We start from the raw sequence: 15645 nt of genomic DNA, 5'->3' as shown, positions 1-15645 counted from the left end.
AGTTCTCTGATGATCACCATGTTTCTGGATCAGTACCCTGGACGCAGTACCTCCAGTTTTGTGTATGAAAAGGGAGAAAGGCAATTTGTAGTTTGGGTGCCTTGAGGCTGGGGCTTTAGTCAGAATTTCCTTTGTTTGTTGTGCAGCTGATTGTCCCTCAGGAGTCCACACGATGGGATCAGGTTGTTCATTTTTTAGGCATGCCTACAGAGGCTGAGTCATAAGGAAGACATTTGGTAACCAGTTTCTCTAATAGCCAGCCAGGACCCAAAATCCTCTAAGTTGTTTGTTAGTGACAGGCATTGGGAAAGCTAAAATTCTAAAATTCCTCTTATTCTGTCAGGGTTAATACTCAGTCCTTTGACTGAGATAATATGCCCCCAAATAGTTAACTTGTGGTAAGCATAGGTGAAGTTTGTGTTTGGACACTTTGTGTCCCTTGGTGGCTGTTTGAGTATAGACTATCTTCCCGAGGGGAAGATAGTGTGTCTGAACAAAGGAGAAGGGTATGGAATTAGTGTTGAGCCCTGGGGAGAAATTAAATCCTCTAAATCAGGTTTTAGTATTTGGGAAAAGTAAGTGGGACTTTCTGTATACGCTGGGGGCATTACAATCCACATTTATTGCCGTTCTTTCCAAGTAAAGGCAAACAAATACTGGCTGTCTGGAGCTACAGGGTACTGAAGAAGGCACTGCAGAGATCAACTGAGACACTGGCTGGTGGTGGCAGAGCTGATAGAAGGATATGTAGGTTGGGGATTACTGGGTGTCTGGGTATCGTGACATTATTTATTGACCTCAAGTCCTGCGCAAATCTCCATCCTCTCCCACTTGGCTTCTTTACTGGGAATATAGGGCTGTTGCAGGGACTTGTGCAGGGAATATTGAGTTCCCTTTTCAGATAATCTTGTATGATAGGGGTGATTCCATCTATGGCTTCCTGCTGTAGAGGATGTTGTTTAAGTTTGGGTAGGGGTTTCTTCAGGTTTATCTCTATCTTTATTGTAGTGGCTGAGAATATTTTCCCTATATCTGTATTTCCTTTTTTTTTTTTTTTGAGATGGAGTTTCACTCTTGTTACCCAGGCTGGAGTGCAATGGCGCGATCTCAGCTCCGCAACCTCCGCCTCCTGGGTTCAAGCAATTCTTCTGCCTCAGCCTCCCGGGTAGCTGGGACTACAGGAATGCACCACCATGCCCAGCTAATTTTTGTATTTTTAGTAGAGACAGGGTTTCACCATGTTGACCAGGATGGTCTCAACCCTATATCTGTATCTCACTGAGACCACAAGTGGAAAGGGACATCCTGGAGCAAGTGTTGTGCTTCTGGTGTTACCAGGAAAATAGGGGAAGCTAAAAGGAGTTTTATTGTTTCCTATCTTTTATTCTAATGTCTTCTTTTCTCTCCTAATATTTCCTCCTCTCTCTCTATTTCATTTTCCTCATCACAAGGTGATGTTTTAACATTACTGGTACTAAATTGTGGTACACAGTTGGGATATTTTTTAATTTTTTTTTTTTTTGGTCCTGCAGCTCCAATTCTTTAAAAATTTCACCTTTTGATGAAAAAGAGGTAACGGCATTATGGATGTTGAGATCATCATGGCCCAAAAGCTTGACAAGGGCTGCAGGGCATGTAAGAAACAAATGGGACCTACAGAGCATGTCACACTTAGAGCCTGTGGTGGGGGAGCTGAACCTGATGAAATGGGAAGGTATAGGTTTGGATTTAAAACATAAGATTGTTTTATTAGACATACCCATTACCATTTAACTTTTTTATTACTCTGAGGAATGGGGTTTCCAAATAAGCTGAGAATTATCAGAGATGCAGTCACAGCTGTGTCAATAAAGGCAGTTGTAAGTTCATGATTTATTATATTAATCTCTCCCAATTTTTTTGTCAGGGTAGAATATTTGGAGATGTGAAACTTCTGTACTTCCTCGGAGCACCCCTAATCTTCTTGAGTTGTATTTTCCTCCCTTTTCTTTCATTTTAGCCTAAGGCAATCCCTTTTAAGGTGTCCCGGTCTTTTACAATAGCAACAGACTGGGAGGGAAGGGTTCTGAGACGAGAAAGCTTAAAATCTTTCTGAGACTGAGAAGTTTGAGAAGGTAACAGCTTTAGCTGTACATGCATAACTCCAGCAATCTTCTCTTTTTCTTTATCATAGGGTGGGATAATTGGTCAGCTAAGTTAACTAGTTCGTTAGTTTTTTCTGTGGCCCAATTTATCCTGTGGCATTTTTCAAGGGTAGCTAAATCATCATCTAGTCTGTTTAAGAAATTTGTATTTAATAATGTTTAATTTTTATTGTTTTCAATGCAATCAGCTGATATCCCAGAATATTGTCTAAAAGTTTTATCAAAATGTGTGAACTAATCTAAAACTGATCTTTTGGGTTCTGGCGGCATTGCTGGATTTTTTTCCAGTCCACAACTGTTTGGAACACTGAAGGAACAGTATTTAACAGAGTCACTGCTCATTCCCATGGGGCTTTACATCTGTCTTCTGGATTTTGAGGGGCTGGTTGTTGTGGCTCTATTGGGCCTTCAGGGGTCAAATCTGTTATAGGATCTGACCATTGTGCTTTTTCTTTCTTACTTTTTTTTTTTTTGAGACAGAGTCTTGCTCTGTCACCAGGCTGGAGTGCAGTGGCATGATCTCGGTTCACTGCAACCTCCGCCTCCTGGGTTCAAGTGATTCTTCTGCCTCAGCCTCCCAAGTAGGTGGGACTACAGGCGCATGCCACCATGCCCAGCTAATTTTTGCCTTTTTAGTAGAGACGGGTTTTCACCATGTTGGCCGGGATTGTCTCGATCTCTTCACCTTGTGATCTGCCCACCTCGGCCTCCCAAAGTGCTGGGATTACAGGCGTGAGCCACCGTACTCAGCCCCATTGTACTTTTTCTAGCCATTCTTTAGCTTTAACTTCTGAGACCAACATGTGGACTGGCTTATAAAGGTCTGAATGACCAGGTCATAGGTTCTGATAATGAGCTCAAATTCTTGGGCAAACTTGATTGGATCTTTATGGGAGTCAGGAAATTCTTTATGCCTCATAATTCAGCCTTTGACCAAGGCTGGTAGATAATGGCTGGGGTTTCCCTATCTGTTACCAGTTGTTCCTGAAATGGGGTGATTATGAGAGAAGTCCCTATAGGGTCCCCCTTTTCTACATCTTCCAGATGAGACACTGCCACTGGGGCTGTCAAGGAATCATCAGCAGGTGGGGTCTTCAGAGTCAGATTCCTGACTGCCTTTTGTTGAGCAAGTGTTAGACATGAAGGAGAAAAGAGGGACAGATCTGGTCTGGGGAAGTTCAGAGAAGTTAGGGTAGAGTGGGAGTGTAGGTGGAGTTGCCAAGTGGAAAGTAAGGGATTTTGAGGATTTCTTTAAGATAGGTAAAAGATTAGAGAGTTCTTGAGTATGTCTAAGTTGCTTGTTTGCCTCCTATAGAGAGATGAGGCAGTCTTCACCCCTTTTGCTACTCTCTGTATGCCACTAAAAAGAACTCTCCCATTCTGGTTGCTTATTTGTTGTGCCTGCATTTTCCATCCTGGTTCTCAGGTACACTAATTTGGGCATCTCAAAAGATCCCCGTTTAGGTCATTGTAACTTAGAATTTGCTTTAGTTCTAGTGGTCCACTTGGTTAAATATTTGCAAGACAATTTGCCATAAGTATTTTGCATTAACCCGGCCAGAATTTCTAAAGGGGGAGTTTTGTGTTCTGCAGCTGCAGGGGTCTTAGAGACCTTGTTCTCCATAATTTAGAGCTCCCCTTCAGAATTGGTGAAGTCGGGTCATGTGTCAGACCCAAAATGTGCTGCTTGCAGACCTGGATTTTCAAAGCCATTACCTCCTGAACCAGTTTGGTCTACCTGTGTCATGGCTATCTGGCACAAATGTGTCAGGGGCTCAAGGTGCAGGAAGGGTCAGTTCCTTCTGAGATTGTACCCTAAATATGTTCTTCTGAAAGGGAAAACCTATTTGGAGTTGCTGCACTTCTTAGGGAGTGTTTCTCCCAGACACCCTCATGTGATTCTCAGTTGCCAGAGAATGCCCTAAAAGACTGAGGGGAGCAAGGTGCTCTGTTTCTTCAGTGCAGAAGATACTACACTCATGAGCTATAGGGTTCAGAGTTGGTCAAATCTGATAGGGAAAAGGACCAAAACAGACACAGGCACAGACACACACACACACACACACACACACACACACACACACACACACACGACAAGCAACAAAAACAGTTAAGCAAAACTAACAACGATCACACAAAACATGATTTCTGAGCACTCCAAGTGTAAGCAGGAAGTTAGCATGAGCTGGTTGTTAATGCTAATTTTAGTCGTTTAAATAATTTGCAAGACAGAATCCCAAACCAGTTTCTTACCTAGTGATGGGGCCCAAACTGGAGACCACTCTCTGCCAATGCAGAAGCAGACAAATTCACCTTTCTTGATGAAAGCAAGTGGAAAAACTCCCACACACAAAAAAATTTTTTTTTACAGCAAATAAACCTCAGATCCCCAACTGAGAAATGTTGGAAGCTCAGGGATCCCTGGAGGAAAGAGGTCCCAGACTTCAGCAAATTGTTTGTTCAGGCTATAAGGTGCCCAAGCAAGTACCAAGCAGAGAGAGGCAAACTGCTGCAGACTGGGTCACTTTCACTCAGAATCCCTTCATGGTTACCAGATGTCAATCAAAGAAAGTGACAAAACAAATCTCAATCACTTTAGGAGATTTGCCAAAGTTAAGGATGTGCTCAGCAGATGGGTCTGTGTCTTTCTCCAGAGATGACTTTGAGGGCTCCAGATTTAAAAGGGAAAGGGCAGGATATTGAGAAACAGAGTTTTCACATAAACAAAAGGGGGCAGAGGAAAAATATGGGGAATCTGCATTTTACATAAGATACAACACAGACAAAATGGGGCAGAGGAACAATCAGATAAGCATTTATGTCTGGCAGGCCTGGGTAACTGCACCTGTAAAGATAAGCTGTTAATTCGCTTTGCCATAGTGAAGTTTTAATAGCTTACCAGCAATTTTCTTTTCAGCAAAATGCGGAAGGGGTGTAGCCTTTCATCTCACAGCCATCTTATTTAGGAACCAAAAGGGGAGGCAGGTCTGCATTATCCAGTTCCCAGCCTGACATTTCTCTTTGGCTAAATGAGATTGGGTTCCCAAAATTGTGTGTGTGTGTGTGTGTGTGTGTGTGTGTGTGTGTGTCCTGGCCCATAGTGGCCCTGGCCGGTTTACCCTAAAGGGAAACCCTTGCCAGTGTGATGAGTATGGAAAAGTCTTTGGAGATTATGAAAGGAATTAGTTAGCTTGCCATAGGTATAACAAGGGGAGGGTCCCTGGAGAGCCCCTGACCCATGGGTTTGTGCCTCATCCCCATGTAACACAAGAAGCAGCCTAGGGAAACAAAATCAAGATGCAGGCACTAATAAGGGAACTAGCACAGGATGTTGTGCCTGGAGATACGTCCATAGCTACAGAGAGAAAAACCCTGGCCCATCTGGATAAAAACTTGCACAAACCTCTGGCTCACTCATAAAAGAAAAAGGCCTAGCATAAAAGTGTCTTTGTCATTTGTTTAGTCAGTAGGCTCCCAGAAAAAAGTTTCTTCTCATTTTTTGGGCATGGGCACAGTGGGCATTCTTCTTTACCTTTTTTGGACTGTGAGTCCAGCCTCTGAATCATCACTTCAGCCCCTGATTAGTCTCAGGTCAAGCTTTCACTTCAACTCCTGATAGGTCCTGGGCCAAGCTAAGCAGCCTCTATGAATCATCACCTCAGCACCTAATTTGTCCTTGGCCAAAGTCCCAGGCCAAGCTTTCTAATTGGTCCTGAGCCAAGCGAAGTCACACGTTCTCCAAGACAACCTGCAAACTAAGCACATCTTCCCCTTCCAGTTCATAAAAACCCCAGAATGGGCCTTAAAGTGGGCACCTGGTTTAGGACCCCCTCTCTGCTGGCAGAGCGTTTTCTTCTTTCGCTTATTAAACTTTTGCTCCAACCTCACCTTTGTGCCTGCACTCCTTAATCTTCTTGGAGATAGGACAAAGAACTGTGTATTATCTCAGACAACAGAGACTGTTACAGCTTAGTGCATTGCTGAGACTACAACATATTTTGGTGCATTGTCTGGGAAAGAGGGAATTCATGCAAAGGGTGAGTAAAAGCAAACCTTTAACCCTTTTTTCTAAGGCTTCTTGTCTATTCCAATCTAGTTTCCTTTCATGGAAGGCCAAGCCATCAGAGATTGGAAGCAGGTCCTAGGGCAACTGAAGATTTCTGGCTGGGACTATGCTCGGTGTTATCTGAAGGCCCTTAAACTAACTCCAGTCCCCATCAGCCTGTCAGTTGTCAGCCCAGGGATTTCCAGTCTTTTCCTATCACATTTTCCTTCTTTCTTCTTGTGGCTATCATGTCTCTTATCCCTTCTTTGTATGCAATGTTGCAGGTGGTTTTGCAACCTAGGGATACAATTTTGCTGGGCAAAGTTAAGTCAATGTCTTAGTAATCAGGAATGTAATTCAAAATGTTATTGTTAGGCTGGGCATGGTGGTGCACACCTGCAACCCCAGCACTTTGGGAGGCTGAGGCAGGTGGATCACAAGGTCAAGAGATTGAGACCATCCTGGCCAACATGATGAAACCCCATCTCTACTAAAAATACAAAAAATTAGCTGGGCATGGTGGCATGCGCCTGTAGTCTCAGCTCCTTGGGAGACTGAGGCAGGAGAATTGCTTGAACCCAGGAGGCAGAGATTGCAGTGAGCCAAGATTGTGCCACTACACTCCAGTCTGGCAAGAGAGCAAGACTCCATTTCAAAAAAAAAAAAAAAAAAGAAAGAAAGAAAAAGAAAGAAAGGTATTCTTTTTGTAACTTCCTAGAAATAGGGAATTCAATATTTCAGTCTAAATTTTTACCTAGTAAGGCCCCTTTATCCCTCAGTAATAAACATTCATGGTAACATATGGGAGGATACTTCACCCCAGGTGAATACCCTTCTCTCCATTTGGGTTCTTTTTTCCTTCATATAAAAGCATTGGCCGGGTGTGGTGGCTCATGCCTGTAATCCCAGCACTTTGGGAGGCCAAGGCGGGTGGATCATGAGGTCAGGAGTTCGAGGCCAGCCTTACCAACATGTTGAAACCCCATCTCTATTAAAAATACAAAAATTAGCCAGATGTGGTGATGGGTGCCTGTAATCCTAGCTACTTAGGAGGTTGAGGCAGGAGAATCACTTGAACCCAGGAGGCAAAGGTTGCAGTGAGCCAAGGTTGCACCACTGCACTCCAGTCTGGGTCACAGAGTGAGACTGTCTCAAAAAAAAAAAAAAAAAAGTTGAGCATTGTTCAATAAATTTAAACAGTTCCTTTATAAGACAACTTAATTTTCTTATACTGGAAGCAGGTTATGCTATAGGGACAGCCTATCAAATTCCAAACCTTTTTTTTTTTTTTTCTTTTTCTTTCTTTTCCCCTGGCATTAAGAAGTTGTGGGAAAATAATTTCTTTTTTTTTTGAGACAGAGTCTTGCTCTGTCGTCAGGCGCCAGGCTGGAGTGCAGTGACGCAATCTCAGCTCACTGCAACCTCTGCGTCCTGGGTTCAAGCAATTCTCCTGCCTCAGCCTGAGTAGCTGGGACTACAGGTGCACACCACCACACCCAGCTAATTTTTGTATTTTAGTGGAGATGGGGTTTCACTATGTTGGCCAAGATGGTCTCGATCTCTTGACCTCGTGATCCGCCTGCCTTGGCCTCCCAGAGTGTTGGGATTACAGACAGTGAGCCACTGTGCCAGGCCCAAACCTCTCTTTGTAACTTTTGCCTGAAAAGAATTTGGAGTCGGAGTTTTTACCTAATAACATTTGCAACCCTACAGCGCCACCTAGTGGAGTAAGATTTTTCTCCATGGGGAGCCTTAGCCCTCCCCAAACCTCTAGTTTCCTAATTCTTTTGCCTTTTATGTCCCTCTATCAGTGATCAGACCCCACATCCTGCCTGTAAACAAACAGAAAAAAAAACTCCACTTTTAACAGCCAGGAGAAAGCTATCCTAATAAAACAGGTCTTAGCTTCAACACCATCCCCATCAAAGGAAGGGCAGCCATTCAATTTCTATTCTTTTTTTAAGGCCCCTGTTCTGCATTCAACTACATTGGGATTTAAACCAAAAAAGAAAAAAAAATTTGTGTTTGGAAGTTAATCAGTCCCATTCTGTGGGATTCCAGTTTTTCACTGAGGCCATAGCAAGAGAATCTAAATGCCAAATATGGTAATAAAACATTTCCTCCATTAGAGTCTTGCCCAAGTCCAACTAGGACATAATCTCTCCCATGCCTATGGGATACCTTGGGAGCCTTTTGGGCTGAGTGGGTCTAAGAATCCAACAGGGCAAAAAGCTAGTGCTTTGAGCAGGTAAGCATGACTAGTCATGCCTACTAGCTCCTCCAGATCCATGAATAAAGGTCACACTTGTATCCATGGGGTAGCACCTATGAGGCTGCCAGGATCCAGAGGAGAGGAGGAAAGCGGAGAAGGGCAAAAGTGCAACATTTTTTCTCTCTGTCCTTCCACCCTGTGTCACACCAAACAGAGGAAGGGGACTAAGGAACACCTCGTCTCCCACTCTTTCTAGATGGGTTTCATCTGCAGTGTGTACTTTCCTTGAGTGCATTCTAAATCACTAGAACTCTTTTAACCCTAAGACTCTACAGAGCAAGCAGTTTATATTCTATTACACAAGGGTGTGGCCTTGTTATCTTGGGAACAAACAAACCTGGATTTCTGAGGAAAATCTTGATTTCTATACTATTCAACTACTAAAACTTTTCTGTAGGCAAAAGGACAAATGGTTGGAGGTTCCCAATGTACAGGTTTTCTTTGCCTTGCAAGATAACCCAAATCTTTAAGCCTTGTACAGTTAACCCCACTGTCTTAGTAGCCACATCAAGCCTTCAAAGGATGGTTCCCCAGAGTCAAGAAAACAAACCCTGGGGAACCCTCAAATGCAACTTCTGAGTACCCTACCTGCCCCATATATTTGAGGTTCCCAGTAGCCTAATCATTAGCTCCTCTGATAGTGCCCCTCAAGAAATTCCAAACTTCACTGTTGCCCTGCAAGAAATGCCCAAGGGACAATGTGCTACTAGGGTTCAATTTTCCTTCTCATTGCAGGACCTTAAATAAAAGGGGATCTGGGAAGGTTCTCTAATAACCCTAATAAATATATAGAAGCTTTCTAAAATTTAATCCAAGTGTTTAACTTAAAAATATGATATGCTACTTTTAATCCAAACACTAAATGTTGTAAAAAAAAAAAAAAAAAAAAAAAAAAAAGTCAGCCTTACAGGCAGCAGAAACATATAGCTAGTATAAAAGTCTTTAAAGGAAGAAGTCTAAAAGAAAGAAAGGTGAGCTGATAGCAAAACCTCTATTCCCAATAGGGAGGGAGGCAGTAGCCCTTGAAAATCCCAATTGGAATCCCAACAAGTCTATAAATGAAAGGGGGGGGGAACACTTTCTGATGTGCATACTAAAAGGCCTAAAAACCACCTCCCAATTCCTGATTATGTTAAGGGACAGTTAATCTTAAAAAACAAATTTATTACTCAGGCAGCCCCTAATATCAAAAGAAAACTGGCCGCAGGTCCAAATAATACTTTAAAGAACCTCTGTAAAGTGGCCACTTCAGTCTTTTACAATAAAAACCTGGAGGAGGCCCATGAGAAGAAGAGGAACTATTAAAAACACACACACACACACACACACAGAGGCTCCAGTGGCTGCATTACAGGCGTGTAAAATCCGCAAGGTGCATCTGCTAATTGCTACCAGTGTAGCAAACCAGGGCATTTCAAAAGGGATTGCCCAGACATCAAGAAGAAGCCACCTCAACCATGTCCAGCCTGTGGTGGAAACCACTGGAAGTCCAACCGTTCCCAGAGACATAGGTCACTGGGTCCAGAACCAGTTTCCCAAATGGTCCAGCAGGACTAACGAGTCCCAGGGATTAATTCCCCGGCTCCAGTGGTTCAAAGAGTCATTACTACTCAGGAGCCCTGGGTAATTCTGAAGGTAGAAGGGAGGAAGGTAAAGTTCCTGCTAAACACTGGAGCCAGCCTCTGTTCTCCAATCCATTCCTTCTTTCCTCCCATAGCACAACCATGGTGGGTGTCTTGGGAAAGCCCTTAACCCAATATTTTTCACAGCTTCTCAGTTGCAGTTGGGGGAACTTGCTATTTACTCATATGTTTTTAATCATGCATAAAAGTCCCACCCCTTTACTAGGTAAAGATAATCTAGCCCATGTGGGAGCCACCTTCCTTATGGCTCCAGAACAAACTCTTTGTCCTCCCCTTAGTAAAAACCAGTATTAACCCAGAGGTGTGGGCAAGTCAAGGGAAAACTGGCCAGGCTACAAGCACTATACTGATCCAAATTCACCTTAAAAATTTCACCGTCTTAGCAATCATGTTCACTCTTAATGGGGTCTTAAAAAAAAATTTCCATCTTCTTCCCTAACCAAAAGCAGTACCCCCTAAAGCCAAAAGCTGAAAAAACAAAACTTAAAAGCCATCATTAATAATTTAAAAGCACAAAACCTCCTTGAATGTTGCAAAATCCCAATATTAGGGGTACAGAAATCCAGTGGGGAATGGTGGCAAGTTCAGAACCTCCATCCCATTAATAGAGCTATGGTTCCAATCCATCCAGTGGTTCCTAATCTTTGTACTTTGCTATCTCAAATGCCTGAGGGAACTAAATGATTCACAGTTTTAAACCTAAAGAATGCCTTTTTCTGAATACCATTGCACCCTGACTCCCAATACTTGTTTACTATAAAAACAGCTAACTAGTTAACCTGGACAGTACTGCCTCAAGGATTCCAAAACAGCCCCCACCTGTTTGGGCAAGCATTATCAAAAACCTCTCTGAGTTTTCTCATCCTCAGGTTAAAGATTTACAATATGTAGATAATATTCTCTGTGCCCCAACAGATGGGGTTCTCAAGAAGACACTAAGGTTCTTTTTAATTTTCTAGCAGGTAGAGGATATAAAATTTCCAAATCTAATGCTCAGCTCTTTCAAACTTCAGTGAGGTACCTAGGTCTAGTCTTGTCAGAGAGAACCAAAACATCAGGTGAGAAGACAATTAAGACTATTTCCTCCTTTACCCTTCCCAGAACACTCAAACAGCTAGGAGGATTTTTTTTTTTTTTTTTTGAGACGGAGTTTCGCTCTTTTTACCCAGGCTGGAGTGCAATGGCGCGATCTCGGCTCACCGCAGCCTCCGCCTCCTGGGTTCAGGCAATTCTCCTGCCTCAGCCTCCTGAGTAGCTGGGATTACAGGCACCACCATGCCCAGCTAATTTTTGTATTTTTAGTAGAGACGGGGTTTCACCATGTTGACCAGGATGGTCTCGAGCTCTTGACCTTGTGATCCACCCGCCTCGGCCTCCCAAAGTGCTGGGATTACAGGCGTGAGCCACCGCGCCCGGCCAGCTAGGAGGATTTTTTAGCATTACAGGTTTTTATAAATTGTTAATACCTGGGTAAGTAATGGCTCACCCTTTATATCACCTTATAAAAGAAACTCAAGCAGCTAAAACTCACTCCCTAACTTAAAAACCTGAGGCTCAAAAGGCCTTTAATCAGGTAAAGCAACCCTTACTTAAAGCACCCACACTCAGTCTTCCCATAGGGAAGGCATTTAATCTTTATGTCTCAAAAAGAAAGGGAATAGCCTTGGGAGTTTTAACTTAGGCCCAAGGTCCAGCCCAGCAGCCAGTTGGTTACCTAAGCAAAAAGCTTAACCTGGTGGCTGAAAAATGGCCAGCTTGCCTCTGAGCAGTTGCAGTTGCATGGTTGAGTTAACTATAAGGAATAACCTAGGCCGGGCGCAGTGGCTCAAGCCTATAATCCCAGCACTTTGGGAGGCCGAGGTGGGTGGATCACGAGGTCAAGAGATTGAGACCATCCTGGTCAACATGGTGAAACCCCGTCTCTACTAAAAATACAAAAACATTAGCTGGGCATGGTGGTGCGTGCCTGTAATCCCAGCTACTGAGGAGGTTGAGGCAGGAGAATTGCCTGAACCTAGGAGGCGGAGGTTGCGGTGAGCCGAGATCACGCCATTGCACTCCAGCCTGGGTAACAAGAGTGAAACTCCGTCTCAAAAAAAAAAAAAGGAATAACCTGTTTACACACCCCATAATGTAGCCGTACTGCTATTCCCTAAAGGAAGTATCTGGCTACAGATAATCACCTCCTCAAATATCAAGCTTTGCTGCTGGAAAAACCTGCAGTTCACTTAAAGACCTGTCCTTGTCCAAACCCACCCACTTTCCTCCCAGAGGAAACTGGAGAACCTGAACATGATTGTAAATAAATAGTGGTACAAACCTGTGCAGCAAAAAAAACCTCAAGGAAATAAGGAGGAGCACAACACATATTATGTGGATGATGGCAGGCAAAGAGAGAGCTTGTGCTGGCAAACTCTCATTTCTATAGCCATCAGATTTCCTGAGACTAATTCACTATCATGAGAACAGTGCAGGAAAGACCCGCCCCCACAATTCAATCACCTCCACCAGGTTCCTCCCATGACACTTGGGAATTGTGACAATTCAAGATGAGATTTGGGTGGGGACACAGCCAAACCATATCACTATCTTGGGGTTACCTCTGCTGGGTTTAACCATTAAAAACTTAAAAGATATAAATAAAACATGGTATGGGAGCATTTTTAATGCAATCCCAAAGAAAAACCACACCCCCTGAGGGTAAGACTCACACCATTAAACTAGGTAAAGTTAATAAGATAGCAAATGCCTTCTGCTTTAAAAGCAGAGGAATGTAATCCCAGCTACTCAGGAGGCTGAGGCAAGAGAATTGCCTGAACCCAGGAGGCGGAGGTTGCGGTGAGCCGAGATCGCGCCATTGCACTCCAGCCTGGGTAACAAGAGCGAAACTCCGTCTCAAAAAAAAAAAAAAAAAAAAAAGCAGAGGAAAAGAACCATACTTGGGAAACCTTAAATATTGCAAAAATGTGCTCATAATTGCTAAGAGTACAGCGATCTGGAGACTAAGAAGGAACAAGGGTGACACCAAACATTGGGAGAGACTATAGAAAAATTTTAACAATCTAGCCAGACCTCCTAGGTGGAATTCCCAATGGGAATAGCTATCCCTGAGCAGAAATGCCAACTCTTGCCAACCTTATTATCAGGTAATAAATAACATATGGTCCTTGATATGGTTTGGCTGCGTCCCCACAGAAATCTCAACTTGAATTGTACCGCCCCGAATTCCTACATGTTGTGGGAGGGACCCAGGGGGAGGTACCTGAATTATGGGGGCCAGTCTTTCCCATGCTATTCCCGTGATAAAGTTTCTTGAAATCTTATGGGTTTATCAGGGGTTTCTGGTTTTGTTTCTTCCTCAATTTCTTTTTCTGCTGCCATGTAAGAAGTGCCTTTTGCCTCCCACTATGATTTTGAGACTTCCTCAGCCATGTGGAAGTGTGAGTCTGATTAAACCTTTTCTTGTTCCTAGTTTTGGTATGTCTTTATCAGCAGCATGAAAACAAACTAATGCAGTAAATTGGTACCAGTAGAGTGGGTGTTGCTGAGAAGATAGCTGAAAATGTGGAAGTGACTTTGGAATTGGATAACAGGCAGAGGTTGGAACAGTTTAAAGGGCTCAGGAGAAGTCAGGAAAATGTAGAAAAGTTTGGGACTTTCTAGAGGCTTGTTGAATGGCTTTGTCCAAAATTCTGATAGCAATATGGACAATAAAATTCAGGTTGAGGCAGTCTCAGATGAAGATGAGGAATTTTTTGGGAACTGGAGCAAAGGTAACTCTTGTTATGTTTTAGCAAAGAGACTGGTGGCATTTTGCCCCCATTCTAGAAAATTGTGGAACTTTTAACTTGAGAGAGATGATTTAGGGTATCTGGTGGAAGAAATTTCTAAGCAGCAAAGCATTCAAAAAAGTGACGGATGCTGTTAAAAGCATTTTGTTTTAAAAGGGAAATAGAGCACAAAAGTTCAGAAAATTTGCAGCCTAACAGTGAAGTAGAAAAGAAAAATCTATTTTTTGAGAAGAAATTCAAACTGGCTGCAGAAATTTGCATAAGTAACAAAGAGTTGAATGTTAGTCCTCAAGAAAATGGGGAAAATGTCTCCAGGGCATGTCATAGGTCTTCATGGCAGCCCCTCCCATCGTAGACCCAGAATTTTAGGAGGAAAAATGGTTTTGCAGGCTGGGCCCAGAGTCCCCATGCTGTGTACAGCCTATGGATTTGGTGACCTGAGTCTCAGCCACTCCAGCTATGGAGGAAAGGGGCCAACACACAGCTTGGAAAAACTGCAGACACTAACTGCCAGACTATTAAAGCAGCTGGGAGGGAGGCTGTACCCTGCAAAACCACAGGGGCAGAGCTACCCAAGACCATGGGAACCCACCTCTTGCATCAGCGTGACCTGGATGCGAGACCTGAAGTCAAAGGAGATCATTTTAGAGCCTAAGTATTTGCCCCACTGGATGTCTGATTTGCATGGGCCCTCTAATCTGTTTGTTTTGGCCAATTTCTCCCATTTGGAATGGCTGTATTTACCTAATGACTGCACCTCCATTGTATCTAGGAAGTAACTGGTTTGTTTTCATTCTACAGGCTCATAGGCAGAAGAGACTTGCCATGTCTCTGATGAGACTTTGGACTGTGGACGTTTGAGTTAATGCTGAAATCAGTTAAGACTTTGGGGGACTGTTAGGGGCATGATTGGTTTTGAAATGTGAGGACATGAGATTTGGAGGGGCCAGGGACAGAATTATATGGTTGGGCTATGTCCCCACCCAAATCTCAACTTGAATTATATCTCCCAGAATTCCCATGTGTTGTGGGAGGGACATGGTGGCGGGGGTGGGGGTAATTGAATCATGGGGTCCTGTGCTAGTCTCATGATAGTGAATAAGTCTCTTGAGATTTGATGGGTTTATCAGGGGTTTCTGCTTTTGCTTCTTCCTCATTTTCTCCTGCTGCCACCATATAAGAAGTGCCTTTCGCCTCCTTCCATGATTCTAAGACCTCCCCAGCCATTTGGAAATGTAAGTCCAATTAAATCTATTTTGTTGCTATTCCCAGTTTCAGTTAGGCCTTTAAAAGCAGTATGAAAACAAAGTAATCCAGTTCTTCCCAAAGATGTCCACACATGAAATCCCAGCCCTTGTGTAATATTTAATGGAAGTAGGTTGGGCACGGTGGCTCACAGCTGTTATCACAGCACTTTGGGAGGCTGAGGCAGGTGGATAACAAGGTCAGGAGTTTGAGACTAGCCCGACCAACATGGTGAAACCCCGTCTCTACTATAAATAAAAAAAAAAAAAAAAAAAAAAAAAAGCCAGCTCTGGTGGCATGTGCCTATAATCCCAGCTACTTGGGAGGCTGCGGCAGGAGAATTGCTTGAACCCAGGAGGCGGAAGTTGCAGTGAGCCAAGATCACACCACTGCACTCCAGCCTGGGCAACAAAGTGAGACTCTGCCTCAAAAATAATAATAAAATATTTAATGGAAGTTATCTGCAAATTTGTGGACTAACGGGGTGACTAAACCAATAGACCCT

This window comes from Sapajus apella, unplaced genomic scaffold (genome assembly GCF_009761245.1).
Source record: "Sapajus apella isolate SASKATOON/1434 unplaced genomic scaffold, GSC_monkey_1.0 scaffold30, whole genome shotgun sequence".
Taxonomy (NCBI): Eukaryota; Metazoa; Chordata; class Mammalia; order Primates; family Cebidae; genus Sapajus; species Sapajus apella.
Note: the sequence above shows the minus strand (reverse complement) of the source record.